Raw genomic sequence first — 26,744 nt, forward strand, 5'->3', positions numbered from 1 at the left:
TGCTACCATCTGGAAGCCTCCTCCTTATGGTTTCTTAAAAATCAATATTGATGGAGCAGCTAAGGGCAACCCAGGATTAGCAGGCTTTGGGGGTGCCATAAGAGATGATCAGGGACAAATACAGATGATCTTCCATGGCCACTTGGGGAAGGCTACAAACAACATGGCTGAGCTCATGGCATTAGAGCAATGCTTGGAAATCCTGGTGAATTCAGGTTCACACAATGTTATAATTGAAGCGGATTCGGAATTAATTATTAGAGTGGCTAAGAAGATCAGTAATGGCACCTCTCCAGATAAAGTGTCGAAGCACTAGAAGCTCTTGCAGGTTTTTTACCGCATCTATTCTCACCTGCGAACCCTCAAAACTGTCAAATTTGCTCATGTGAAAAGGAAGGCTAATATGTTAGCGGATCGGTTGGCGAATGAAGGAGTCACAAATAGGGACAGGGATTCTAGGTATGCTTGGGATTCGCTTCCCCTAGGTAAATTGCGGGAGGACTGTCTATGTAACGCTACCCAGGATATGGAACTATGGACAAACAGGGAGGATCAGAGGAACCCTGAAGACCAGCGGGAGGTTGGAGAACTCCATACAGTCCAACCCGCTATGGTTCGGTGATTTTCCAAGGTCAGGATTCCTTTGATTGAATGAAGAATGGTTTGACTCGGACTGTTCCACAAGGCGGGGTAGCCCTCGTCATTTGGCTTAGGTGGTGGTTGACAGAGAATCCAGGTGAATGGGATTGGCTCAAGTACTGCCCGCTGGAAGGAATTAAGGGACAGCACATGGCGAAAGGTCAGGTGGGTTTTTATGCGAGTCAACCGGTCCAATACCACAAGCGATATATCGAGCGGGGTCTGAACAGTTTCAAATTTTTCTGTGTTTGGCTCCGATTCCACTCTTTGAGCGACACGTTGCAGAACGAGGAGAGAGAAAACCGCCCGATGACACTCGCATTTCTCGTCCTTCCGATATCCATGATGACCGTTGGATCTTAATCAGTGGATCAACGGTGGCGATTGTGTGTGCGCGTTGGTCGGACCCGAAAAATATTTAGAGTGTTATGCTTTAACTTCCTTCGGGTCCATTTGTCCATTTACCAGTTTGTCAGTTTTCAGTTTTCAGTTCGACTTATGGTGGGACCTCTTGTGGTTCCGTGGCAGGTTTTGGCTCCTTGTACTTTGTTTGGCGGTTCTCCCAGGTTTTCCGGTTTAGGTTCTCGTAGTTTTGGGAGATTGGTTTGGTTTGGCCTACCTGGCTGACTGCTGAACTCTTGCAAAGCGGGTGTGGCTCCTTGTAAATTATGTATATTTGACTAAGTTTAATAGAAGATCCTACTCTTACTTGATCAAAAAAAACAGTCAAATAAACCTTATATTAAATGACTCTTAGTAAGTTTTTAAATTCACTTATATTTAACCCTTTTTTGTAAAGTCATTTAGTTTTAATTTGTTTGACTATAGATAATAATATGGCTACCATCCAATTTTAAAATTACGATATCCAATGTCCAATATGAACAAGCGCATTGTATCAACTTGGGAGGTTTTGTATGATCATTTGCACCTTCCAACTTGATGCACGTTGCTAATTCTACAAGTGTGTCGTTGGTTAGGGTACTACAAGTCAATCGACAAGAAGCAATAGCAAGGGGATTGATCAAGATTCAATAGGCTCCACAAAGATGGTGGTAGAAATATTATCTTTTTGTAGTGTGGGCAATTGTGATATTTGTCAGTGACAACAACAGTTGAACAAGGCAATTGTGTGGCAATGATGATAGGGCAGATGGCAACCGACGGTGTCTAGTTGAGGCGATCACGATAGAGGCTGAGGCAGCTCGAAAGCAGAAAGACTAGACTGGATGATGATGGATGTATTTGATTGCATTTGCAATTGTGCTTGGATTTCGCTACTACTATGGTTGCACGGTGAGAGCTATATTTTTATTGTTATTTATTTATTTGTTTTAATTTTTTTTTATAATTTTTTTTAACATATAGATTTTTTTAAAATAAATTATTTTTTCCTATTTTTTTAATATAATTTTTTAAGCATTGTTTATTTATTTATTTGTTTAAAATTGTTTTTTTCCTTTTATAAACTCTTTTTTTCTTTTTCTTTTTATTTTTAAGATTCTTTTTTTTCTTCTTTATTTCCTTTCTTTTAATACTATTATTTTTTATCTTTATTTCTTTTTTTTCCTTTTTTTTTATATTGACTAAAGCCCTAACGATAGGATGGAGAAACTCCAAAACTTATATAGTGAAACACTCAAATCACAAAGGAAACAAAGTTGACAAAGTTCGATGGCCAAAGGCCTGGATCACACTGACTCTATACAGCGGTTGAGCAGTCAAGGAATCAAACAACTCTGATACCAATGTAACGAACACAATTCATATACTTTAGCGATATGCTCGGATACTAATGTAATGAACAAAAGTCGTATACTCAGAGGAATGCTCTGATGCCAATGTAATAAACAAAGTTCATTCTCTACAATAATCTTCAAAACACTTCGAAGACAAAAACATCCATTGTACGACAAGTAATTATATATTAAAACATTTGAATACAAGTGAGATATGAGATGTTTGATTGTTACAAATGAGGCCCGCTTATATACTTATGCAGGTGCCTTTTCATGGAAGGTCATGTCCCATTAGACATGCCTCTTCAGTACTAATTACTAATTAATTAGTCATTATTACAATTATCATCATTATTTATGTTTATATTATTTTTATGTATATTTTATTCATAATAGACTGAGTACTTGTAAAAATCGCTGCACTCTTTGACTCTTAAAGTAAAACATAAATCCCTCTCCTTTGCATAGAGGTTTCTGGGATCTTAACCCTGTGAATTTCCATCGTTGGGGCTGTTATGAAGCAGCGAATAAAACAGCAGTAGAATAAGCACAATATCTCTCTTTATAACAAAACAATCTTCTAGGCAATTCATGGAAAGAAGATACTAAACAACCCAAATAAGTTTCATCCCTTTAGGGAAACTTATCACATAAATTAAATCTGAAAATTCACTTTTACAGCAGTTATAAAAGCAATAAAACAGCAGGTATAGCGACAACAAGACTTTAATGTCCCCGAAGGATTAATTGGCCCAAGGGACAAAGTAGCTTATCGATCCCTGTAGGCTATAGTCCTTGATAAAGGGGAAAACCCCAAAATACCTAATGTTTGGAAAAGTTTGGGGCAGCTGGGACAAAAATGACCAAAGTTGGGGTTTGATGTGTCCCTCACTCAATTAATTAAGGAGAAAACCCCCTTCAAGCAAATCTATAAATAGAAAAGGATGAGAATCACTTGATCATCATTGGATTGGATCATTTTGTCTTTGTTTTTCTTTAAGCCTAAGGCTTTGAGGATTGAATACCCCATTTTCTCTTGGACTTGTTTTGGTGGAGGTGATTCCACCCTACCTAGTCACCCTCATTTATTTTCCCATCTACTTCTTTGTTCTGGCACGGGTTTTGGATCCACTTTGGATGGTATTTTGGTTTGTTCTGGCACAGGGATTATTAATCTAAGGAGCCTGAAGTATAGGGAATGAAAATTTAAAGTTGGACACAGGTCCGAGCTCCTTAAGCAAGGGAAAACCCCTTTTGTGGTAAATGCAGCCCCCCACCCTCAGGCAAACTGAGCACAATTGTCTAAAGTCATTTCCTGAGGCAGAGCGAAAATTGCTTTGATACCAGCAGCAACCTGAGCACAAGTATCTAAAGTAATTTCTATGGCCAAACCCTCGTATCAACCCACTTGAAGCAAATCGTAAATTCTTTGAGATTGGAGGAATTGTTTTGAGCCTAGATCTGGGTTAGATCGAACATCGAAGGCAAAACAAATATCTCTAAATTGGATGATCACACTAACTTGGAGCAACTCTGAAACACCCCAAAACCATTCATCTCGTGAGAAGTGAGACAGAGGGTCTCTGATGGTTTCTGCGCTAGCAAATCTGAAGTACTGGGATAAGCTTGCGCTGTTGTGAACAGTTCGAAATTATTGACTGAGGCTAGAAAAGGTCCTAATCCAAGTATGTCATAAGATCAAGACGTTCTAGAACAGACACGTGCAATAAAGAGGGTTTGAAGAAATTTTGAAGGAAAATGTGTACAGAGAAGAGGTCGGTTCTAAGCTAGATATATTTTGAACAAACAAGATCCCATGTAGGGTTTAGCAGTCGGCAACTTTTGGGTCTCTGGTTAGGGTATCATTTCATCGTTAAATTGTTTATGAAAGTCGCCATTGAACGTGGATCATATTTTACGTGGATCTGTTGAACAATACGCTATATTTTTGGGTTTATTGCATCTGTTAATTGGAGGTTTGAAATCATTAAATGTTATATTGCTCTGTTCAGTCTATTGTATCATTGAGAAGTTGGTACTATTCATTGAAGAATACATTAGTTGTATTGAATTAACTGATGTATGGGAAAAATAAATTTTGTTAAAAATCCTAGTACCCTAATAAACCCTAGGGCAGAATTACCTAAGAACATTTGAGTGGTATCAGAGCACAAGCATCCTGCCAATTTGTGAGTACATGAGCCTTGTATGCTTCCAGTGCATACCAACAACGTCACAGTAAGGAAAAAGAGAAACACCCATCATTCAGCCATGGGGGATAGAGTAAGGTAAGGAGAACAATCCTAGCATCTTACTCAATGCAATACTCCAAGGACAACAGCAAATGACCGTATATTACTACAGGGACAATAGAAAGGGCAACAGTATATAGCCCAAATATTAGCTCAAGGAAAGCAACAAATCAATCAGCTAATGGCTCAACTCCTAGGAAAGCAGTTACAGACCATTACTTCCTCAATTTAAAAATAATCAAGGAGCGACAACCCAAGAAGCAGCAAAGCTGAACAGACTCTTTGATGACTACTTTCAGGTGTATGCAGCACTAGAAGAGAAAACTCATACAACCCTAACTTTTTGGGAATACAGCGATATCGGATTCCAAAAGAGACCTAGGGAACAACAAAATTTTGGCCTAATGTGAAAATTAAGTAAACCTTCCCTCCCCTCATTTTATGGGTCATCAAAATGCCTAGCTAGGGCTTGGGTGCAAAAGTTGGACACCAATCTCTCACTCAATGCCATGCAAGAAATAGATGCTATTCAATTTTCCACACTATGCTTAGGAGAAGCACATGATTGGTGGTATCATGGACTGGTTAAGTTGGGACATGCAAACATCACTTCTTATGTAGACTTTACGGAGAGGTTGATAGATAGATTTGATCGAAAGAATTTAGATATACACTTTAGGGAGCAGGCACAAGAAGCAAACTGGATTGCACGAAGAATTTATTGTAGAATTCGAACGAATTGCAATCATGGTGACAGACATATCTCAAGAACGTTTAGTCATTCTTTTCATGAAGGCATTAGTCGAACCCCTACAAGCTTGGGTTAAGGCATTCAATATTGCAACCCTTCAAGATGCCATCAAGAAGACTCGAGTTATGGGAGGTGCAGCACCAAAAGTGAAGGCACCACTCATGCCACCAGTTATTCCAAAGGATAAGGGCAAGAAGATATCTTTAGACAACAAAACCAAGAAGGGTCACCTAGATGAAGAGACTCAAAATGAGCTTAGAAGGAATAAGCTTTGTTTCACATGCAAAGAGCCATGGGAACCAGGTCATCGATGTTTCGGAAAAGGGAAGATTCACTTCACCACCCCCAAAACCAGTGAGGAAGCCACCTCCGAGAATTGAAGGACGTACTATTGCCACTCTCATAAGAGTACACAAATATCACACATTCAAAATCAAGGGCGATATACAAGGGCAAAGTGTCATAGCATTGAGATGGCAGAGCAACATACAACTTCATTGATGCAGTTGTAGTGGTAAGGAGAGGCGTCCATGTCCAGGACATGCACCCTGGCAGTTCCACAGTTAATCGTCACACTTGGTAAGTATACACTTACTGATGATTCTTATGTGATAGAATTGGAAGATACTAACATGGTGTTGGGAGTTCAATGGTTGTACTCGCTAGGAAGAATAATGATGAACTACTAAACAATGGAAATTGAAATACAAGTCCCAAAGAGCAGCAAGGTAGTTCTTAGAGGCATGACCAATGGTGGTCCCTGCACTGTGACACCACAGCAAAAGAAGGTTATACCCAAACAAGAAGTCACTTGCATGTCAACTTATAGAACTACATGTAACAGCTTACAATCCAATGAGATCAGGCATGCGAAACACAACACATTCTTGAGAGATTGGAGAGCCCATCTATTACTAGAGTACTCCAAGCATAAATTTGCTTGCAAAATATTAGGACTCATTCATGATGACAAGTATAACGCGGAAGACGACATTTCTACAAAGATGAGATGTATTGTGTCTCCGAGACTACGCTCAAGGAGAAGCTTGTTAGAGCTACACATAGCAAACCAGCTAAAATCACAACACAGTCTCGCCCTCAAGACAAGGATTGCATAGGCAATGAGGATTTATTTACAGTAGCAAGGGAAGAAAGGCACACAAGTCAAACTGGCATGAAAACACGATATTCAACCCACACAAATGTTTCATATGCTAATAGGCCTATTACTGAACAAGTGGGACCAAACAGGATTGCAGCATCACTATCAAGCATGATTTTGAACCAAAGGAAGTTTATTACCTATGAAGTATATCTTGGTGTGAAGCATAGCAGACTTAAAGGCACTGTTGCCACACAATCTAGCAGAGGTGCTAGGAGGGGTACCTATGGGACATCCACTAGAACAAATGACAAAAATGGGACAAAGACCCACTATCACCTCAGTCATTGTCTCCTACTCTTTATAGACTTTCAAAGATGGGAGGAGTCTCAGTATGAAGGAAATCACTAATAATGATGGGATCAATGATAAGGTATGAAGTGATTCCCAAGGCCCATTCAAGGAGAGGCTCAATTAAAGGCTTGATGAAAGGAAGGCTCTCCAAGAAAGACCTACGATTGAAATCAAGACCTAGGGCTTAAGATAACAAAATGAGGCTACGTATGCCTAGAGTCAAGATTCCAAGATGATATAGGACCTCTCAAGAAGCTAATTAAGATGATTTACTTTTTGAAATATGCTCTTGCCATTCTTGAGAGAGACCCGAAAAGAAGCCCACATGAGACCTAGGGTTTATGAGTTATCGTGGGAGGAGCCCCTCCAATGTACTTACTAGGTCAAGGTGAGAGAAGGAACTTGGTCTTGAATGATTTACTCCAACGAATACCAAGTTTTGCAACCCCTAAGAAAAACACCTTATCCAAGAGAAGAAACAACTAGGTTTGAATCCAAAGACACAGCTAGGGCATCAAATTTCTAGAGATTTAAACATGGGAATTCAACCAAACTTCGAGATCTTGTAGAGGAGACACCAACACAGATACCTATCCAAATGGTTTTAAAAGATCGCCCCTCTATAAGATTTTGCATGAAGACCTAGTTACTCATCTAGGAAACTGGGTTGAAAAGTTTGGAGGAGAGAAAAGAGAAGGAAAGAAAAGGTGACCACCAATTTTTGCTTCGACCAGTGCCTAATCCTTAGGCTATGAAGTCTACGATGATTGAATATTTTGCCAAAATCGTCTTCAAGGTGGCCAAAGAGTGATGCCCTAGCAAGCATCTTCAACAATTACCCACCCAAGTTTTTATGGATTTTCATGGAAGAAAGATGAATCCCATCCACTAGGAACATTCATATATTGCCATACAATGAGTAACATGTGCAATTGCCAATCAAATAACCTTTTACAATGATATTCAACAAAACTAAAGCGCAAAAGCATTAATTAATTGCAACAATATTCCACACATTAGGCATTATTCAAGATGACAAAATAACACTTACAAGATGACAAGAGATATATCCATCCATAGAACAAGAAGTAGCTCTAAGAAAGAACGAAAATTTCAACCTCCAAACATATCGAAATGCATCAATAGAAGTCTCTAATAGTTACCCAAGAAAAAGTGTGAAATTCTTCAAGAGAATAGCTCTGACTTTGATGATGATGTCTCACAATGGGAGACATCTAAATTTATATGATCCTTTATCTAATTCGAATTAGCATAAAATTGCCTACTATCATAAAATAATGTGCAACTAACATGTCCTTGGTGCCAAGCCCACCAAGTAGCTCATAAAGTGAAGAAGAAGCCATCCAAAGTGAGTCGAAATGAAAAAATCATGGTGTAGAAGGGCCATTGGAGGGCCTCGTTGAGTCCTCAAGGTGGCATAATCAGAGTGAGGGCTCCATGAATGATAGACAAGGGGGTGGCTCCTTGTTCTCTATGTAAATCATCATGTGGTGCTCCAAAGTGGCTTTGGGGCACAATTAATGTCTCATGGGTCTCCTAATGAAAAATAAGCCTATAGATTGCTCCAAATGAGGGCACAGAAGATGGCGATTTCCCTCACATGTCTCAAGGATGAGACAAACCTCCTTTGGGCCTCATCAACTGCCAAACCCAGTATATATTGCTAAGCCAAGTGGGGGCACTGCTAGTCCAAGTGCATCATCTCGCTTATAATGTGGGGCAAAGAAAAAGTCGTTGAAGGCGCTAAGGATGCCCATAAGATGAGACAATGCTATATCACATGACAGAGTCCCATGGCTCTCAACACATCGCCTACAAATGTCAATATGATCCTCTGGTGGGCTTGGGCCCCAGTTAAGTTGCCTATGATGAAACCACTTGACAATCCCATATAAAATCCAATGTGTCTCCTCACCTTCAAATACAATAATTCATTACTGTTTTGATTTTTGGTAGCTTGGGAGGTACTCCAAGCCCTAGGCTTCGGGGTTTGGAGGTTAGAGCACCACAATAGGGCATTGTGGGCTTGGAACCCAAGGTGTGGGCTTTGCACCCAAGCATGTGGGTGTGAATCCATGAGGCCCACTAGACATGTGATGGATGGACATGATAGAGGATGTCGAGACAAATCCAATGCATCGAGAATCATCGAAATCTAAGTTGTATACGTGGAGATATGAATTTTTTAATGTAGAGTGTGGCCTTGTAGCATGAGATTCATGTAGGCTTGAGTTGGACAAGCCACATGACAAGTTGGCAACTCACATTAGAGGCATTCAATGGAGCCCTTCTATTGTGTATAAATAAAAGGTGAGGTGAGATCATTTTAACACATCCAAAGTGCAACGTAAAGAAAGTAAGGAGCTCGTAGAAGAGGGAGAACACATATGTTTTGGCCACAAACAAAGGAGGCAGGACCAGCGAAGAAGAAGAGGACTTGTATGGCCATTTTCATGAATATTTGGTAGCCAAGTTTGCCTTGCAGGAGGGTCGAGTGGAAAGGAAGAGACCTCGGATGGTTTTTGAGTTTATTTTGTGTGTAGTTTCTTTGTATGTGCAGGTTGCAGCCCTTGGAGATTGTTGTGGGTAGGTCGCAAGCCTTAACATCCTAGAACAGGGGGGTAGTAAGGCCTGTTTAAGGTTGGTTTGTGCCCAGAACAACAGCGTGTAGGAAAAGAAGGTTTGTAGGAGAGGGTCGTAGCTAGAAAAGGGACTGTGAGGCAGCTATAAGAAGCCCTAACCAGATCACAGTGCTACAACAGTTCAACACCAGACTTGAGGTATGTTTGCAGTTGGTTTTGCCTTGTGTTGGGTCAAGTGTTGACCAAATTGGATGATACATTTCAGAAGCCTATAGAAGCCAAGTGGTTGGGCAAACTTGCATGGTTAGTAGCCCTAACCTAGGAGCAAACTCTACAGTGAGTTTCGAGGATTGAATTAGGCATCTTTGGACCATTGGAGGGCAGCGTGTAGGTGTCCAAACTAATCGTTGATCTGCAGTCATAAAGGGAGTTTGACAACTAAAGGTGGGTGAAGTTGTTGGAGGCCTTAGTATCTCTTTGATGGACAAAAGAGGCTACTAGGAAGGTAGTTTTGATGCTCAGGGATTGGCCAGCCTAGAGGATAAAATTGGATCAGCCAAAGTTCATTGTAGCAGAAGATACTTGCAACAATGATAGGTGGCAGCCCTCCTAGAGTCTCTATGTGTTGTTCCTTGATGGACTAAGGAGCAACTAGTGAGCAGATTGGGAGCAGAAGGACCAACAAGTTACAAGGTATGACAAAGCAGCTGTGAGGTGCACTACATTAGCTACACCGTCATATTATCTTGTATTTGTATTCTTGTACTTGTGGATATTTGAGGGCCATTATCCCTAGTATAGAAGCCCTAGACTGTTGTATTATTTAGTTGGATTAACATAACGAAGATTGGGTTATTGTACATACTTCTGTAAAAAGTTGTGTATATTTTGTGCACTAGTAGTAGATTTATTGTTGTATATTGTTCCGCTGTCTAAAGTAGCTTCGTTGTGATTCTTGGTTTGGTAGCATCAGAGATTTAAGATTCTATCCTAAACACCAAGGTCATGGAAAAACAACACAATGCATTTAAGTGAATCAAGCTTGTTAGTCAAGGGCACAAATGAGACTTCATAGTGGGTTTCCCTTCCAAATTTGGGGCTTTGAGCATGTAATGGTGTTACCTCCCTAAGTAGGAGTGGTTAATAAACAACCCTATTAGGTGTTCCCAGCCCCTAAAGGGAAGGACATGTCCAAGGTACATCCTTCAAGTTGTAGGTGTCATGTGGATAATGATGAGGTGGATTGGGACACAGGGGTCTCAAGGCCAAATGCCATGGGCTCAAGGGTGGTAATGATGAGGGATGTCCACATATTTAGGTGTATAGATGTAGAAGGCAATCGTGGTACATGAGTTACCCCGACCATTGTTTTCCCCCCTTCTTCATTTACCTTTTGCCTTTAATTGATTCTTATTTTATTTTACTGCTCGGGGCTCCAAGGGATGAGAGCATGTTGTGTATGATATAGCAATTATTACCATCTTAAGGTAGGGCAATCCATTGCTCATCAGGGGTTGGGACATGCATGGGTTCCTTAATGATGCAGGGGGCACTCATAGGGGGGCCTAGGAACCAAGGTGATGGCCATAATGATAAGGGGTAGAGCTCATGTTTGGCTTTTGCCCACACGCTAAATTTTATTGTTTCGGCCATCTTTTGCATTTTGTGGTATTATTTCCTATTTTATGTGGCCATGATAAGCTTTTATCCTTTTTCTAGCTACATCAACCTCTGGGGCATTGTTCCAGGCCCGACCTAAACATCTAGACAAGTGGAGGGGAGCACCAGAGCCTTGTCGACCTAGTGGTCGTATGGACCCAAAGAGGGAAGAAAATGAAATAGGGCATGTAATGTGCGGAGGGGAGTGAAAAATGTGGAATGGGAAAACGGGACCACACTACCAAAAGCATGGTTTCCCAAGTAGTGTCAATCCTAAAGCTATAAGCCAACAGGGGAGATCCCACGAGACTAAGGTTGAGGATTAACCCCCCCATTTAAGGTGAGGGAACAAGACTATAGTCAAAACCCTTCCTCCTTCCAAGTCACCCAATAATCCATACCCAAGTGTGCCCAAGAAAAACAAGCATAAGCACCCGATTGCACAATGAAAGACATACCTTTAGGATTGGATGGCCCACCTTCAAACATACGCTCTCAACAAATGGGTGAGGCGACAAATGACTGGTTCAGGGAGCGGAGATCAATTGGCATATTGGCTACACTAGTGTCTGTCAGGGGTGGTTGGCTACCAGCTGAAGACAAATCTAGGAGAAAAATTTCTCCTATGGGGTCTCCTAATGGTGATGGGTAACATCTAGCTCCAACTGGGACATGAGCTCTTTGTGGAGTGCACAAACCATGTACTCGAATGGGGAGGTCATGAGAACACCAGCAATCCTCTGGGACCATAGACTTGTAATCCTGCACCTCAAAAACAATTGTCGGAAGCATCTATCCAAGGCATACTTTGATCGCCTATGTTTTCATCAAATAATAAAACCATACAAAAAGGAAATCTATTCTATGGTGCAAGTTTATGAGAACATAATATGATGATGTTAGCTACGCAAAATCAAAATGCAATGCACCCTACCCTAACATGCATATTACATTATGGAAATGCTAAGTGTAATCATAGAGCCAACGCAACCAACATATCATTAGATCAATATAAAGACACTTTCTCTCATGATTACTCATGTGATAAATCCAAGAGAAAAGATGGGAACAATCATATGGAAGATCACCAAGGTGGGAGGCAAGAAAATATGAGATCCATACATCATAGAAAGGAGTAATGGATGAAGGAATGGGCATCAATTTGAAAAATCAAATCTTTTCCTATAAACAGAGAATGGATGATTGGGTCATCGAGATCATGAACTCCCTATCTAGATCCTTCTTAGGGTTGGCGTACCTCATGGTTGCCTTAAGGTCATGATGTGAAGGAAAAGGGGGCAGCTGGCACGAAGGATCATGTAAAATGAGTTGTTTTTCCTCATGATCATGCTCAAGAAGGGGAAAGGCTCATCATCATTGGTGATCATGTGAAAAGGGATGAGGAAACATCCATAGATGACTTCAATACATCCTTAGGATCATAAGGAAGGCAACAAAACACAAGGATCCTATTGATATCATCATCATCAGTATAATAGATAGGGTCCTTATCAAAATAATGTCCATCAATTTCCCACTTTCCCTCTTCAATATGCAAGTAATCACTAATGTCAATGTCCAACGGGCTAGTGGGGTCATCTTTCTCAAGGTTCTTGATATGCACAATGTCAAAGACAACATCCTTGAAAAAGATGGGGCTATCTTTAATTCTACTTTCTAAGGAATCCTCTTCTTCATGATCCTCCTCATTTTCAATGAAGGCTTCCTCTTGAATATCTAATGCTTGGCAAGCTTGTTCCCTAGCTCGAAAATGCTCAAGAATGCTTCAATTGACAAGATGTTCCTAGGATTGCAATTATATAACCATGAATTATGACCATGGAGGGATCTCATGAACAACATTATAAGGATATCATGATGAACCACCTCAACCTTTGAAGCATATGTAGCAAATCTTGCCACCTTGATCAAATGTAGCAAATCTTGCATCACCATCAAACTTGGCCACCCCACGTATGCTAGTCTAGGTGACATGATTAGGGTGTCCAAGGATGCAGCAATGTCCAAGGCAGGAATTCCATGAAAGCAAGACATCCTATTAGGTTACACATATCAATCATGTAGGATTAGCCAAGGTGAATTCAAAGATTCCTTGAGAGATGCTTACTTCACCCTATAAGTATTGACTTTGAAGTTCAATGAAGAACTAGGGCTTTGTTCTTCCAATGGAGTAGCCAGATAAGGATCTATTTCGTCGTTAAGGAAGAAGGTGAATATTTCTAAAAGGTAGACTCGCTTCTTCCCCGACAGCAGTGCCAAAAATGTTGCCACACAATCTAGCAGGGGTCCTAGGAGGGGTACCTATGGGACATCTACTAGACCAAATGACAACAATGGGACAAAGATCCACTATCACCTCAGTCAGTGTCCCCTACTCTTTACAGACCTTCACTGATGAGAGGAGTCCCAGTATGAAGGAAATCACTAATAATGATGGGATCAATGATAAGGTATGAAGTGATTTCCATGGCCCATTCAAAGAGAGGCTCAATTAAAGGCTTGATGCAAGGAAGGCACTCCAAGAAAGACCTAGGATTGAAATCAAGACCTAGGGCTTACAATAACATAATGAGGCTAGGTATGCCTAGAGTCAAGATTCCAAGATGATATAGGACCTCTCAAGAAGCTAATTAAGATGATTTACGTTTTGAAATATGCTCTTGCTATACTTGAGAGAGATTCGGAAAGAAGCCCATATAAGACCTAGGGTTTATGAATTATCGAGGGAGGAGCCCTCCAATGTACTTACTAGGTCAATGTGAGAAAAGGAATGGGGTCTTGAATGATTTATTCCAACGAATACCAAGTTTTCCGACTCCTAAGAAAACCACCTTATCCAGAAGAAGAAACAACTAGGTTTCAATCCAAAGACACAGCTAGGGCATCAAATTTTCGGAAATTTAACCCCGGGAATCAACCAAACTGAGAGATCTTGTAGAGGAGACACCAGCGTAGATAACTATCCAAACGGTTTTTAAAGATCACCCATCTATAAGATTTTGCAAGAAGCCCTAGTTGGTCATCTAGGAAAAGGGGCTAAAAAGTTTGGAGAGAAAAGAGAAGGAAAGGAAGGAAAGGAAAGGTGACCACCAACTTTGCTTGGATCGGTGCCTAATCCTTGGGCTATCAAGTCTATATGATGATTTAAGATTTTGCCAAAATCGTCTTCAAGGAGGCCAAAGAGTGATGCCCTAACAAGCACTCTTCAACAATTACCCACCCAAGTTTTTATGGATTTTCATGGAAGGACAAATCACATCCACTAAAAACATTCATATGTTGCCATACATTGAGTAACATGTGCAATTGCCAATCAAATAACCTTTTACAATGATATTCAACAAAACTAGGGCACAAAAGCATTAATTAATTGCAACAATTCCACACATTAGACATTATTCAAGAGAGATCTTCAACAAAATAACACTTACAAGATGACAAGAGATATATCCATAGAAGTGGCTCCAAGAAAGAACGAAAATTTCAGCCTCCAAAGATATTAAAATGCATCAATAGAAGTCTCCAATAGTCATCCAAGAAAAAGTGTGAAATTCTTCAAGAGAATAGATCCAAGTGTGATGATGATGATCTCTCACAATGGGAGAGATCTAAATTTATATGATCCTCTATCTAATTTGAATTAGCCTAATAGCCCCTACAATCATAAAATAATGTGCAAATAACATGTCCTTGGTGACAAGCCCACCAAGTAGCTCATAAAGTGAAGAATAAGCCATCCAAAGTGAGCCGAAATGATGAAATCATGGTGTAGAAGGGTCGTTGGAGGGCCTCGTTGAGTCCTCAAGGTGCCATAATGAGAGTGAGGGCTCCATGAATGATAGACAAGGGGTTGGCCCCTTGATCTCTAAGTAAATCATCATGTGGTGCTCCAAAGTGGCTTTGGGGCACAAGTAATGGTCTCATGGGTCTCCTGATGAAAAATAAGCCTGTAGACTGCTCCAAATGAGGGCACGAAAGATGGTGCTTTCCCTCCCATGTCTCAAGGATGAGACAAACCTCCTCTAAGCCTCATATCAGCTGCCAAACCCTGTATATACTGCTAAGTTGGTTGGGGATATGCTAGTCCAAGTGCATCATCTCACATATGATGTGGGGCAATGAAAATTTGTTGAAGGTCCTAGGGGTGCCCGTAAAATGAGATAATGTTATATCACATGACAGAGTCCCACGTCTCTCAACGCATCCCCTACAAATGTCAATATGATCCTCTAGCAGGCTGAGCCCCAGTTAAGTGGCCCAAACCATGATGAAACCACCTGCCAATCCTATATAAGATCTGGTGCATCTCCTCACCTTCAAGTACAATTATTCATTAGTGCATCTAAGTGAATGAAGCTTCTTAGTCAAGGGCACAAATGAGACTTCATAGTGGGCTTCAGACCCAGTTAAGTAGCCCAAACCATGATGAAACCACCTGCCAATCCTGTATAAGATCCAATGCGTCTCCTCACCTTCAGGTACAATAATTCATTAGTGCATCTAAGTGAATCAAGCTTGTTAGTCAAGGGCACAAATGAGACTTCATAGTGGGTTTCCCTTCCAAATTTGGGGCTTTGAAGATGTAATGGTGTTACCTCCCTAGTTAGGAGTGGTTAATAAACAATCCTATTAGGTGTTCCCAGCCCCTAAGGGGAAGGACATGTCCAAAGTACATCCTTCAAGTGGTAGGTGTCATGTTGATAATGATGAGGTGGATTCGGACACAGGGGTCATAAGGCCAATTGCCATGAGCTCAAAGGTGGTAATGATGAGAGATGTCCACATATTTGGGTGTATGAATGTAGGAGGGAGTAATCGTGGTACATGAGTTACCCCAACCTTTGTTTTCCACCCTTTTTCTTTTGCCTTTTTCCTTCTATTGATTACTCCTTTTTTACTGCTCGAGGCTCCAAGGGATGAGATCATGTTGTGTATGATATAGAAATGATTACCTCTTAAGATAGGGTAGTTCATCGCCCACCAAGGGTTGGGACATGCATGGGTTCCTTAAGGATGTAGGCAACACTCATGGGGGGCCCTAGGAACCAAGGTGATGGCCATAGTGATAAGGGGCAGAGCTCATGTTTGGCTTTTTCCCACGCGTTAAATTTTATTCTCCCGGCCATATTTTGCATTTTGTGGTATTATTTCCTTTTGTATGTGGCCATGATATGCTTTTATCTTTTTTTTAGCCACATCAACCTCTAGGGCATCGTTCTAGGCCCCGACCCAGACATCTGGACAAGGGGAGGGGAGCACCAGAGCCTTGTGGATCCAAAGAGGGAAGATGATGAAATAGGGCATTTAATGTGTGGCAGGGAGTGAAAAATGTGGAATAGGAAAACAAGACCGCGCTACCAAAAGCAGGGTTTCCCAAGTAATTCCCAACATAATGCTATAGCCTATCAACCAGTAGGGGAGATCCCACAAGACTACAGTTGAGGATTAAGCCCCACATTTGAGGTGAGGGAAAAAGACTAGAATCAAAACCCTTCGTCCTTCCAAGTCACCCAATAATCCATACCCTAGGGTGCCCAAGAAAAACAAGCACAAGCACCTGATTGCACAATAAAAGATGTACCTTTAGGATTGGTTGGCCCACCTTCAAACATATGCTCCCAACAGATGGACAAGGGGACAGATGACTGGCTCAGGGAGCAGAGATCAGATGGCATAATATCGGCTACATTGGTGGCTATTAGGGGTTGTTGGTTGTCAGCTCAAGGCATATCTAGGGAAAAAAATTCTCCTATGGGTTCACCCACTAGTGGTGGGTAACAGGAACAATGCAGAATATAATGTAGGGGGTTGAAGATACGGGTGGTTGTCTATATTCTGAACCATTTTTTCTTGTTCTTGAACCACTTTGGGAGAAAATCAGGCGAAAATTTCAAAGAATTTTTGTTGGAGGACATTCTTGGGAAATTGTGGATCAAGGTGGGAACCTAATGGATCAATTGGCTGCTACAAAATAGGGAGAATGGTGTAGCCTACACATTGTTGTAAACTCTAATGGAGGGATTGATTGGATTGTATACTAGCAGCATAAATTTAGCAAATTGGAACCTATGAAGTTTGTGCCTCATGGAAGCATAGAAGTTAAGGCATACAAGGGGCACAATCTTTAAATAACTAATGAAGACATGGGCGCAGGCAATAGAAAATGGCAGCACTCAAATTTTTCATTGCTTGGGGACAAGCAATATTGAGAAGTGGGGACTATAATGTCTCCAAGGGATTAATTGGCCCAATGGACAGAGTAGCCTATTGTTAGTTTTAGATAACAATGGTATGTTCTATGCGTAAGAGCAATTTACTTCAATTTTTCTTATTAGCCCAATATCAATTTCCAGATTAGCAATCACATTAACATGATAGTAAATGCAGATAGAATATAAATAATAAAGAGAAGACAAGCCAAGACAAGAGGACACAATATTTGACGGATACCAGGGAATAACCCCAATGGGGGGAAAACCCTTTGATTAAATCTTCTTATTATTCTTCAAAATTTCAGCAAAGGGAGAAAATACAATATGCAAAATTTATTTGCCCAAACACAGTCAAGTCTGTCCAGTGAAACTGCAGTGAATAGGATGCCCTAACCAAAAAGTCAACGTTGGTCAAATCAGCAAAATTACTCCTCCAAATGAACTCGGTCAAACCTAGTCAATTCGACCTCCAAAGACAGTGCAAATCAGCCCAAAATAGTCATGAAGAAATCGATCAAACTTGGTCAATGCACTATCAAACCTACGGTCAACGCTAGTCAACCTGCCCAGAAATCCTTGAAATTTGTGCCAAAGAATGCGACCTGCCCAAACAAAAATTCTCCCAAGAAAAACACATTCAAACAAGGTCAAATGTTGCCCGGTCAAACTTGCTACAACTTGGTCAATGTAGGAAAATCGAAAACGCAGTCAACCCTTCGCACGTGTGGAGGAGAAGGTTGCCCTGAAATTCATATGACCCAATCAGTTGAGGAGAGAGAGAGATATGTGTGAGATGATAAATGTCCAAATGAGGTAGATGCTCCTATTTATATGCAACGTTGAGGGTGAAGAGACTGGACTTTTGGGCTTCTGAGCCTACATTAGATTGTTGGCCGACCTTGACAATTTGTCCATAGAAGAAATAAATTCATAATTCCATTTATACTTGTCAGAATGAGATGATCTTTAGATCAATTCTCCACCTCTCGAAAAGATGAATACAATAAATATATCAACTCCATCATATGAGTTGTCCAAGGTGGAGTTTGGCCCTAGTTTCCAATTTTAACACCTATCGATCCTCGTAGGCTATAGTCCTCGACAAAGGGGAAAACCCAAAAATACCCAATGTTTGGGCATGTTTGGAGCAGCTAGGACAAAAAAGAACAAAGTTGGGATTTGATGTGTCCCTCACTCAAATAATTAAAGATAAAATACCCCTCAAGGAAATCTATAAATAGAAGAGCATGAGAATCACTTGATCATCATTGGATTGGATCATTTTGTCTTCGCTTTTCTTTGAGCCTGAGGCTTTGAGGATTGAATACCCCATTTATGTTGGACTAGTTTCGGTGGAGGTGATCCCACCTTATCTAGTCACCCTCCTTTATTTTCCTATCTACTTCTTTGTTCTAGCACAGGTTTTGGATCCACTTTGGCTGGTATTTTGGTTTGTTTTGGCACAAGGATTATTAATCTAAGGAGCCACGAAATATAGGGGATGAAGATCTGAAGTTGGACATGGGTTGAAGCTCCTTAAGCAAGGGAAATCCCTTTCTATGGTAATTGCAGCCCCCCTCTCTGAGGCAAACTAAGAGCAGTTGTCTAAGGCAGAGAAAAAATCGCTTTGATACTAGCGACAAACTAAGCACAAATATATGAAGTAATTTTTGTGCCCAAACCCTCGTATAAACCCACATGAAGCAGCTCATAAATTCTTTGAGGTTGGCCGAATTATTTTGAGGCTAAATTTGGGTCAAATGGAAGCTCATTGAGGCCCATCAAACGTAGAACAAATATCTTTGAACTGGACGATCACACTAACCTGGAGTGGCTCTGAAACACCCCAGCACCATTCATCTCAAGACAAGTGAGAGTCGAGACAAAGGGTCTCTGAGGGTTTGTGCACTAGCAGTTCTGAACTCGTGAGATAAGCTCGGGCTCCTGTGCACAGTTCGAAATTATTGACTAAAGCCAGAGAAGGTCCTAATGCAAGTCTATCACAAGATTGAGACCTTTCAAGACAGACATGTCCAATAAAGAGGGTTTGAAGAAATTCTGAAGGAAACAATGTACAAAGAAGAGGTCGGTTTTGAGCTAGCTATAACTTGAACAAACAAGATTTTGTGTAGGGTTTAGCAGTCAGCAGCTTTTGGGTATCTGGTTAAGGTATCGTTTGATTGTTAAATTGTTTCTGCCTATCACCATTGAACGTGGATCATATTGTATGTGGATTTGTTGAACAATACACTGGACTATTGGATTTATTGCATTTGTTGATTGGAGGTTTGAATTCATTGAATGCTACATTGCTCTGTTCAGTCTATTGTATCATTAAGAAGTTGGTACTGTTCATTGAAGAATACATTATTTGTGTTGAATTAACTGACGTATGGGAAAAAAATTTGTTAAAACCCTAGTACCCTAATAAACCCTAGGAAAGAATTACCCTATACCATTACAAAAGAAGCCATTAGATTCTCCAATGATGATGCCAAATCACTTAACAATTGTCCTTTTACTTAAGTCCAATCATCAAGACATATACATAGTCACCTATTCTATGTTCGTCCAACCAAAATGATCCAGGTGGATATTGGTGGCCACCTGCCAAGTCCACCTGGACCCCCACCATTGTTTCTCTCAGCATTTTCAGTTTCCTTAATTGTAGCACAACTTACTATTTTTAGCAGTTTTTCGGGTCCTGAACTTCCAGAGCTGTTTTGAGGCCCTAAACGACGTTTTTTGGGAAATCTGGGGGCAACATGGGTCCCTGGACCGATGTTGCCCTACCCAAAATGGTAGTGCTCGGATAGATCTTTCTAACGAGCTATTGTACGTGTCAAACAGAGATCGTACGCCAAAGTTACAACCCCGGGAAGTTGATGTACCAATTTACCCAAACAGGGCCCACAGTTTGGCGTTTCATCTTCTAGGTTTAGGTTTTGGAATGTTAAGGGTTTTCCATTGTTTCTCAACAATAAATAGGCCTTCGAGCCTCATTGTAACACAGTTCAGAGGCATGTAGCCACCACACATCTCTTCTCAGAGATAAGCTACCATCGCCCTAGCTGGTTTATTTCCATTACTGTTTGTAAGCATATTTCAGTGTTTTACATTAATGAAATGAAGTATTATTTCCGCTGCATATATGTGTTTATGGTTATCTCTGTAATTTGTTGCGTTCCTGTTTAAGTCCGGATCAGTGGTATTAGAGCGGTCTGCTTTTTCTCTGTTTTTCTTTGCATGTCCCCAACGAGGTCGGGATATAAGGAGTTAGGGCTTGAACTGGTCGAACCTTTGCAAGACCAGCCTCACAAATCCCGACGACCTCCCATGGCAGATGAGAAGAAACACGAGGGGACAGGAGATCCTATCAGTTGTATAGGATACCAGAGGTAGCACCGCCTACCGCCATCTCTTTGATTACTACAAAACAATGCAGTAAGCTCATTTCCAAAACCGGGAAATTTGTTTTCCTAATGATACGCCCTCAAGGAAAGAAGAAGACGGTGGCCACGGCCTCCAGACAGGGCCCCTCTGCATGACAACTACAGATGGACAAGGTTGTGGAGGAGTATGAGGACGTCTTCACCTCCCCCACAGGGGTTCCACTACACTGTCAGGTCAAGCACTCCATCGATCTGACCCCAGATGCGCCGCTACCCAATGGACCAATTTATCGGCGCTCTGTTCTGTAGAACGATGAAATCAAGAGGCAGATTCATGAGCTGCTGCAGAAAGGTCACATCCGTCTGAGTTCATCGCCTTGTGGGAGCCCAATCGTGTTGGTACAGAAGAAGGATGGGACTTGGAGACTCTATATTGACTATCAGGCACTGAACAAGATCACTGTCTGTAATAAGTACCCGATCCCGTGGATTGATGACCTCCTGGACCAACTAAAGGGGGCAAAATATTTCAGCAAGATCGATCTGAAGTCAGGATATCACCAGGTACCAATCGAACCCTCTGATGTGTGGAAGACTGCCTTCAAAGCCAAGGAGGGCCTTTTCGAATGGTTGGTTATGCCTTTCGGATTGACGAATGCTCCTGCAACCTTCATGAGGCTAATGGATGACATCTTGCGGCCATTCACCAACTCATTTGTAGTGGTATACTTGGATGACATTCTGATCTTCAGCCAGAGTTGGGAAGAGCACCTCCACCACATCCGACAGGTTCTCCAAACACTGCGGCAACACAAGCTATGTGCCAATTTGGAGAAATGCACTTTTGGCATGACCCAGGTTCAGTATCTGGGATACATTATTGATGAACAGGGGGTGCATGTGGATCCAGCCAAGATCCAAGTCATTCGGAATTGGCTATCTCCAACCACTCTAACAGAGCTCCGCAGCTTCCTAGGTCTTGCCAACTTCTACCACAGGTTCGTGTTGGGGTTTTCTCATATCACTTGGCCCTTGAGTCAAGTCACCAAGGGAGGAGCGAAAGCAAAATTCTTTTGGTCTGAATCTCAACAGAGGGCATTCATAGAGTTGAAAGATCGCCTCTGCACGGCACCAGTGCTCGCGTTACCAGATCTACAACAACCATTTGAGGTCGAGACAGATGCCTCTGACTATGTTATTGGGGCAATCCTTACTCAACACGGGCATCCAGTGGCATATCACAGTGAGACACTTTCAGACACAATCCGGAAGTATCCCACTTATGATAAAGAGATGTATTCCATTGTGCAGGCCTGCCGACAATGGAAGCATTACATTTTGGGGAAGGACACGGTCATCCACAAAGACCACCGACCCCTGCAGTTCATACGGACCCAAGGGAAATTGCAGAATGATCGCCATCAGAAGTGGTCTACATACCTGCAACAATTCCATTTCAATATCAAGTATAAGAAGGGCAGCACCAATAATGTTGCAGATTGCCCTAGTCGATGACCGATCATGGCGTTAACCACCGTGCTCAACTCTTGTGGCCATGAGACTTCTAATTGGCCACTTCTCTACAAAAGCGACCCAAAATTCGGCCACACATACCAGACACTCTTGGAGGGTCGGCATGTTCCAGATTTTCACCTCCAGGATGCCCTTTTATGCCACCTGGGTCACCTTTGTGTTCCTTCAAGCGAGCGTGCCAAGATGATTTGGGAAGCACACTACAGTCAGGTTGCTGGGCATTTTGGGGTCGAGAAAACAGTGGCAATACTGCAAAAGTATTTCTATTGGCCGAATCTTCGACAAGATGTCGGGAAGTACATCAGATCATGTACTGCCTATGCCATTGCCAAACCGACCATCAAGAAGCAAGGCCTCTATACCCCGCTGCCTACCCCTAGTCGACCTTGGGAATCCATCTCCATGGATTACATGTCAGGCCTTCCTTCCACTAAGCATGGAAATGACTGTGTTTTTGTGGTCGTCGACAAGTTCTCGAAGATGGCCATTATGGCGGCTTGCAAGAAGAATATCACAGCAGAGGCCACTGCTAAACTCTTCTTTGAACGAGTGTGGGTGCACTTTGGATCCCACAATCTATCATCCCAGATCAGGAAAGTCGGTTCCTCAGTGCATTTTGGTCCAGTCTCTGGTCAATGCTGGACACCAAACTCACTAAGTCCACAGCCTTCCATCGTCAAACTGATGGCCAGACAAAGGTTGTCAATAGGATGATTGTACACATTCTGCGCATGTACAACTCAAAGCATCCACGCACATGGGACGAGAGCCTCCCCTATGTTCTGCACAGCTACAACCGAGCTCTTCACAGCTCAACTGGCCACAGCCCTTTTCAGGTAGGCTTGGGATTCCAGCCACTATACCCCATTGATGTGGCCATGCCACTTACAGCTACTCACACAGATTCGGCTCATGTCCAGTCCGAAACAGACAAGGCAACCAGCTTCATTGAGCACATCCAACATATTCGCCATCAGGTCCATGACATTCTGGAGAAATCAAATGCCAAGTACAAGCAGCGACATGATCAACATCGGGTGCCACAAAAGTTTTAGGTGGGCGACAAAGTCTAGTTGCATTTGCAAAAGGAACGCCTTACTGGAGCCTATTGGAAACTGAGCCCAACCTGCTATGGTCCTTACACCATTACTAAGGCTATGGAAGACAATGCATTTGAGCTCAGCGTTCCTCCATTCCTTGGCCTGCACCCAGTGTTCAATGTGGACCGCCTTCGGCAATACTTTCCACCATTGCTAGACACATCTGACATTGCAGAACAGCTCACGCCCACAGAATTAAATCCAGATTGCATGGAACAAGCTGCAACTGATCGGATCATGGACACACAGATCAAGAACACTCGCCAATAGAATATCCAACTGTATAGAGTTGTCAAAGCAGGCCAACTCCTTCACCAGGGCAAGTGGCTTACCAAGGACCAAGTTCAGCAAAAGTTTCCTCATCTCATGGAGGAACTCAACGCAATGGGGACCAATGCTTCCTAAGGGGGGAGGAATGATCCAGGTGGATATTGGTGGCCACCTGCCAAGTCCACCTAGAACCCCACCATTGTTTCTCTCAGCATTTTTAATTTCCTTAATTGTAGCACAACTTATTATTTTTAGTAGTTTTTCGGGTCCTGAACTTCCGGAGCCGTTTTGAAGCCCTAAACGATGTTTTTTGGGAAATCTGGGGGCAACATGGGTCCATGGACTGATGTTGCCCTTCCCAAAGTGGTAGTGCTCGGATAGATCTTTCTAATGAGCTATTGTACGCATCAAACGAAGATCGTATGCCAAAGTTACGACCCCGGGAAGTTGATGTACCAATTTACCCAAACGGGGCCCACAGTTTGGCGTTTCATCTTCTAGGGTTAGGTTTTGGAATGTTAAGGGTTTTCCATTGTTTCTCAACAATAAATAGGCCTTCGAGCCTCATTGTAACACAGTTCAGAGGCATGTAGCCACCACACATCTCTTCTCAGAGATAAGCTACCATCGCCCTAGCTAGTTTATTTCCATTACTGTTTGTAAGCATATTTCAGTATTTTACATTAATGAAATGAAGTATTATTTCCGCTGCATATATGTGTTTATGGTTATCTCTGTAATTTGTTGCGTACCTATTTATATGTGTTTATGGTTATCTCTGTAATTTGTTGCGTTCCTGTTTAAGTCCGGATCACAAAAATTCATCTAGGAGAATTGATAAAATTCACCATTGAATTCAATAATGTGTCTGTAGATAGATATAATGAATTTATTATTTATATATAGTGTTAAAAATATTATATTTTTAATAGTTATCTTTATATATAACCTTTTAATTTATCATAGATTATTATTTATATATTAATTATATATAATATTATGGATTTAATGCCCACAGGGCTTAGAATAGTCAGCGATAGAACATACCATTAAGGCACTACTTGTGTGAAGGTCAAAGGTTCAAAACCCCATGGATCTAGATAACGCAAAAATATATTATGGATTTTTAATGTTTTTAATATATCTAACCTTTTATATTTCTACCACGAATCCAAATCATTCAAACTCAGCTCAGCCTCATGTGGAACCATCTCATCCCTCATTAGAGGAGGTCCACCCCTCAAATTAAAATGAAAGAGACTCGGCCATAATTATGGCTCCAGGTAAGAGTGGGCAGAAATGTACCCACAAATAAAATCACTCAGATAGCGACAAGGAACCAGCAAATATGACAAAACCATTGGCAATGGAGTTGTCTCAAAGAAATGATGTCATTGTCCTAACTACATCTGTTCCAAACAATTCGTCAGAATGGATCAATGTCCGTAAGAGAAAAGGAAAAAAGGAAAAATCTATGATGAATCCTAGGATTTAATACCAAGAATGTAGTATATGTAGTATCATGTAATGTGCTTATCCATGATAAATGGAATGTTGTAACTTGATATTTTGAGGCTATGTTGCGAGGAAACGTGTGTTCAGGGACAGGGTCAACGACGGGTACGTCACTTTTTGAAACAAGGTGTGTGGGTTCGTTAGGGGTATATTATAATTTATATATATTATATTTTAAAAATTATAATATATATGAATTTGTATATTTTCCAACTTTAAACAAGAAAAATAAAATATTTATGATTTAAACTAAGCATAGTTTTCAATTTAGATTATGTGAACTGACATCAAACTTAATGGCATAATTAACCATGTATTTAGACTTCAAAACCATTTCTAGAATCCAATCTCACAGAAAATGAAGGTCCAAATTTCATTTAATACAATCTAGTCTTTACAGATCTGAAAACGAAGTATTCAAATCTAGACTTTTGTGGATTTGAAAAATTTTAGACCTCTACAGGGGCCAAACATCTTTGTAATTTTTGGTTTACATTATGGAAGGTAGAGAAAAGGTTGGAGTGTGACTAAACTTGAACAAAAGTTACAATGAGCAAATTAGCCCATTGTTGGATGGAGTTGATACACTTAGGGAACTCAGAGCAGTGAAAGATGGTATCCAGTTGCCCACAATTGTTGTTAGGGAAATGAAGTGTGTTAGAGTTGCTTGCAAGGATTAGCCTCCCAACAGGGCAAGGGATTTGTACATGGAATCACTCTTCTAACCTTTTACCTTGTGCACGAAGGATATTGACATTGTGAAAGGCAGACAAAGCCTAAAGGTGTTGAGTTTGCATACCTACACACACCAGCGCACACTAGCGTTGAGGCTGTGTTTGCGTCTGCGCATCCAAGCTCACACCAGCGAAGGTTTGCATTTGCAAAGGCACACCAATGTTTGCGCCTCAAACCTCTGTCGCTTGCGCCTCAAACCTCTACGAAGTTTGAACACCACAAACCTTTTGTCCGTCGTCTAAAACCACAAATGTCGTCAAACAAATGAAACTATGAAATGTCGTTGAACTTTTAGGTTTTGACTTTAGGTTTACCATTTTAACATTTTTTAATTCTTTTCGTTTAAATTTTTAATTAAAACATTTAAAAACTATATTCCACTACAAAGGAACCCTAACGTTCCCAATTTTGGGGTTCAAGGGATTTGTACATGGAATCACTCTTCGAACCTTTTACCTCGTGCACACAAGATATTGGCATTGTGAAAGGCAGACAAAGCCTAAAGGCGTTGAGTTTGGATACCTACACACACCAACGCACACTAGCGTTGAGGTTGTGTTTGCATCTGTGTCTCCAAGCTCACACCAGCAAAGGTTTGCATTTGCGAAGGCACACCAACGCTTGCGCCTCAAACATCTGCGAAGTTTCAACACCTCAAACCTCTTGTCCTTCATCTAAAACCACAAATGTCGTTGAACAAATGAAACAATGAAATGTCGTTGAACTTTTAGGTTTTGACTTTAGGTTTACCATTTTAACATTTTTTAATTCTTTTCGTTTAAATTTTTAATTAAAACATTTAAAAACTATATTCCACTACCAAGGAACCCTAACATTCCCGATTTTGGGGTTCCATGGACCCATTGT

General features: G+C 41.2%; 1 protein-coding gene across 2 annotated transcripts in view; it reads right to left on the bottom strand.

Moving 5' to 3' along the window:
- The window catches only part of POLH (Y-family DNA polymerase H), a 252,547-nt gene that overhangs the window by 44,795 nt on the left and 181,008 nt on the right, over positions 1-26,744 (bottom strand). The window lies entirely within an intron of this gene.

The sequence above is a fragment of the Pinus tabuliformis genome, chromosome 8 (assembly GCF_031772625.1).
Source record: "Pinus tabuliformis cultivar Carrire ecotype Pingquan chromosome 8, CPIR1, whole genome shotgun sequence".
NCBI classification, from domain to species: Eukaryota; Viridiplantae; Streptophyta; class Pinopsida; order Pinales; family Pinaceae; genus Pinus; species Pinus tabuliformis.